Raw genomic sequence first — 5,218 nt, 5'->3', positions numbered from 1 at the left:
AGTGAGAAGTAATCCTTGAACAAACATCTTTGGCGATCTGCAGCAGAAGAGTTATATGTTTTATTGTTTGTGTAGCGGACTTTACGGTTATGCTACCAGTAAGATCTGGGTGAGCCCTTAGTTCAGCTAGAAGAGAATAGCTAAGAGTAGAGAGAGGTTCCATTCAAATGCAGCTCCTCCCTTCGAGGAGTCTGGAATGGCTGCCCCCTGAATGTCTATTTAGGAGCTCTCCACAGTGAGCACGAGAGGCAGTCCCTTTAGGTTTTCAAAGAGTGCAGAGAGCTAGAAGAGTTTTTAGCTTTTGTTGTTTTTCAGGCCCAGTGTAAAAGCAGGCTAGCCCAGCCTGTGGGTCCTGACCAGGTTGGGAAGGTTTGTCATCCAGTCTGCTCACTCGCTGGTTGGGATATCCCTTCAGATTGTTTTGAGTGTTATTTTCTGTGGTAGGAGACTTGTGAGACACCTGGGCCTTTCTTGTGCACAGGGATTGGGGAACCCGGAGTCTGGGACTTGCAGGAATAGGGAAGACCTGACCTCTGTACCCTCAGTGAGGGAGGGGTGACAGTGACCTGCTGCAAGGAACAACTCTGGTGTTAAATTCAGTTGTTTAAGGGAAAGAATTTTTGTTACAAGATCCAGGAGGAAGGCTTTGGCTGCCCCTTCCTTCCTGTTAGGAGCAAGAGAACTGTTGGTTTCATGGAGGGTCCTTTCCATCAAAGATCCAGAGAGAGTACTAAAAAGAGTGTGTAAGATGAAGGAGATCCTGAAGATCTGCTAACTGTGAGTAAAGGAGAATAGCATCACTGCGGACATCCATCTGGGGTTCACCACCCTGGGGAGAGAAAGAGAGGATTTACTCTCTGTGCCATGGACTTTGCTCTCTTTATCAGCTTGGAGGGGATTTTGACCCTCCCAAAATCCCTGCCCATCTGGGAGCTGCACTTCATCGTAAAGCAAGGGAGTGGATGTTTTCCCTGCCCTGATATAAGTGAGTCCTGCAAAGACAGAGGGAAGCGACAGTAAAGGACCTGAAGAGAGGTTTCTGTGGTGCTGCAGTTTGAGTTTTGTGACATTCACCATCAGTGTTTAACAGTAAAGACTTTTATTTAGGACACTAATGAAGTGGTTCCAGAATCTTTATTTCTGCACTCACTGCAACCCACGTAAAGGATAGAGATCCTCTCCCAGGGAAACTACGTCCATCAGGGAATGAGTAAAGAAACGCCCCTGTCTCATCGGGACCTGAGAGAACTCCTTCCTTCCCCCAGTCCTGCGAATCCACACTCAGGGAAGTGAGGGAGATCGAAGAGCTAGTCAGGGTCCCTGCCCCAAAGAGTACAAATAACTTTATGGCCTCACCTGTGCTGCACTTGCACATCAGGGTGGGGTTACATTTGTTTTTTTTAGATCTTTATTTACTAAGTTTTCAATAGTAACACAAGAATACACCTGTAACAGAAAATGCATTTTTGTTTGTTTTTATTGATGGTGTTGTTTTATTTAAAGGTTTATGAATGTGAAATTGTTACCCGCTTTGATTGTTGAGAAAGGCAGAATAGTAATGATTTTAAATAAATAAGTAAATAATAAATGATGATGTCAGCATTTTCTTTTCCAGTTTTGACTCTTATGCCACTTTTATTTTAGTTTCTTCCCCATTCTCTTTAGTACTTTTAATGTGGTGTAAACTAAGGGGTTGGGTTAGAGCTTTGATGTTAACAATTCTATGGGGGGAGATCTTGTGTTTGGCCAGTTTAAGTTCTGAGGTCCAGTTCTGTACCAAGATGCTCATGGATGGTGGGGAAAGGTGTTCACTATAGTTGTGGATGCTGAGGTGGAGTGTTCCTTTATTGATGAGACTCCAAAAAAAGGACTCTGGAAGGAGTTGAGATGAAGGATGGTAGCTTACATCCTTGCATTGACTATCGTGGGCTAAACGCCATGACTCGCAAGGACCGTTACCCTCTGCCACCCATTAACATACTCTTTGATCGCCTACGAGGAGCCCAGATCTTTACAAAGTTAGATCTCCGAGGGGCATACAATCTGGTATGGATCCAGCCAGAGGATATCTGGAAGACCACTTTCAATACTAGGGACGGTCACTACGAGTACATAGTAGGGATGTGAATCGTTTTTTGACGATTTAAAATATCGTCCGATATATTTTAAATCGTCAAAAATCGTTAGGGCCACGATACAATACCAATTCCCCCGATTTATCGTCAAAAAATCGTAAATCGGGGGAAGGGGGAGGGCAGGAAAACCGGCACACTAAAACCCCATAAAACCCCCCCCCGACCCTTTAAATTAAATCCCCCACCCTCCCGAACCCCCCCCCCCCAAATGCCTTAAATTACCTGGGGGTCCAGCGGCACACTAAAACACCCTAAAACCCACCCCGACCCTTTAAATTAAATCCCCCACCCCAAATGCTTTAAATTACCTGGGGGTCCGTAGCGGCAGTCCGTAGCTTAAATTACCCCCGGGTCCGTAGCTAAATCGGGGGAAGGGGGAGAGCAGGAAATCCGGCACAGTAAATCGTGGTGTCTTCAGCCGGCGCCATTTTGCAAAATGGCCGCCGCAAAATGGCGGCAGCCATAGACCAATACGATTCGACGCAGGAGGTCGTTCCGGACCCCCGCTGGACTTTTGGCAAGTCTTGTGGGGGTCAGGAGGCCCCCCCAAGCTGGCCAAAAGTTCCTGGGGGTTCAGCGGGGGCCCCTGGAGCGATCTCCTGCCGCGAATCGTTTCCGTACGGAAAATGGCGCCGGCAGGAGATCGACTGCAGGAGGTCGTTCAGCGAGGGTTCCGGACCGCCGCTGAACGACCTCCTGCAGTTGATCTCCTGCCGGCGCCATTTTCCATACGGAAACGATTCGCGGCAGGAGATCGCTCCAGGGGCCCCCGCTGGACCCCCAGGAACTTTTGGCCAGCTTGGGGGGGCCTCCTGACCCCCACAAGACTTGCCAAAAGTCCAGCGGGGGTCCGGAACAACCTCCTGCGTCGAATCGTATTGGTCTATGGCCGCCGCCATTTTGCAAAATGGCGCCGGCTGAAGACACCACGATTTACTGTGCCGGATTTCCTGCTCTCCCCCTTTCCCCGATTTAGCTACGGACCCGGGGGTAATTTAAGCTACGGACCGCCGCTACGGACCCCCAAGTAATTTAAGGCATTTGGGGTGGGGGATTTAATTTAAAGGGTCGGGGTGGGTATTAGTGTGCCGGGGGTGGGTTTTAGGGGGTTTTAGTGTGCCGCTGGACCCCCAGGTAATTTAAGGCATTTGGGGGGGTTCGGGAGGGTGGGGGATTTAATTTAAAGGGTCGGGGGTGGGTTTTAGGGGGTTTTAGTGTGTGTTCACGATTTTAACGATTTTTCACGATAATCTAAACACCCAAACGGCGACGATACGATTCCCTCCCCCTCCCAGCTGAAATCGATCTTTAAGGCGATCGAGGACACGATTCACATCTCTAGTACATAGTAATGCCTATCGTACTTTGTAACACCCCTGCGGTCTTTCAGTATTTAATGAATGAGATCTTTGAGGATCTACTATATTCATTTGTCATGGTATATCTAGACGATATACTGATCTTTTCCAAAGTCCTGAAGTCCCACTGCTCACATATTTAAACAGTCCTCCAACGCCTCAGAGACAATCGACTCTACGCAAAATTAGAGAAGTGTATCTTCGAACAGACTCGTCTTCCATTTCTGGGCTACATTATTTCCAATTGTGGTTTCACCATGTACCCTGAGAAACTCCAAGGGATTCGAGATTGGCCCCAGCCAGTAGGCGTCTGTGCCTTACAAAGATTCCTTGGATTTACAAATTATTACAGGAACCTCATCGCTAAATACTCCACGCTAGCTGCTCCACTCACGGCCATGACTGGGAAAGGTAGTAACCTTTACGTTTGGAACCCCAAGGCACAATCTGCATTCTATGCCTTGAAAGAGGCCTTCTGCAATGGACCCTGTCTACGTTACCCAGATCCTAACTGCCCCTTTGTCGTCGAAGTTGAATGCCCGGCTTTTTAGCTGACTGTAGAGAGCAATAGAGGTTTGTATCTAGAAAGAACATTGTACTCAGATGAAATTTGAAAATGGTAAAACTTTTAAGCATCTTTATTGACGACACTATTAGCATTTTCTATTTGAGGACTGTGCCACGCCGCATTGACTGAATTCTACTGGGGAGAAATGGGGCGGTTATAGGCTGGTGGAGGAACTTGGTTCATAGATTCACGATGGCAGGAACAGTAACTAATGTGAGTGTGAAGCATAAGTGTAAGTGAGAAGTGGGGGTGCCCTCACCACCAAATACTCTAGAAGCGAATACTGCGGCAGCTCCCCTTTCCATCCCTCCTATATGTAGGGTGGCCAACTTTTCCATGAACCATAACTGGACACCCTACTGAACCTTATGCTACTGTCAGTTGTCGATCTACTCACTGCTTGGCTTTCACGCACCCCCTCAATATACTTTGTTTTATAAAATGTTGTTTCAAATATCCTCATAAGACATCAACCTCAACCTCTCTCATGCAGATTTGTTCTATATCACAACTAAAGCTTAATACACAGCCACCTCCTCTCTTATACACACACACACTCTCAATCACACAGCCTCCTCTGTTATCTGCACATGCACACTCCCAAACGCACAACCTCCTGTCTCATACATACATACAGCCTCATCTCTCATACACACACACTCCCAAACGCACAACCTCCTCTCTTATACTGCCTCCTCTGTCATACACACACTCCCAAATGCACAACCTCCTCTCTTATACTGCCTCCTCTGTCATACACAGACTCCCAAACGCACAACCTCCTCTCTTATACTGCCTCCTCTGTCATACACACACATTCCCAAACGCACAACCTCCTCTCTTATACTGCCTCCTCTGTCATACACACACACTCCCAAACGCACAACCTCCTCTCTTATACACACTGCCTCCCCTAACATACACACACACTCCCAAACACACATCCTCCTCTCTTATACTGCCTCCTCTGTCATACACACACACTCCCAAACGCACAACCTCCTCTCTTATACTGCCTCCTCTGTCATACACACACATTCCCAAACGCACAACCTCCTCTCTTATACTGCCTCCTCTGTCATACACACACACTCCCAAACGCACAACCTCCTCTCTTATACACACTGCCTCCCCTAACATACACACACACTCCCAAA

Source organism: Rhinatrema bivittatum, unplaced genomic scaffold (genome assembly GCF_901001135.1).
Source record: "Rhinatrema bivittatum unplaced genomic scaffold, aRhiBiv1.1, whole genome shotgun sequence".
Taxonomy (NCBI): Eukaryota; Metazoa; Chordata; class Amphibia; order Gymnophiona; family Rhinatrematidae; genus Rhinatrema; species Rhinatrema bivittatum.
This window is presented reverse-complemented; position numbering follows the sequence as displayed.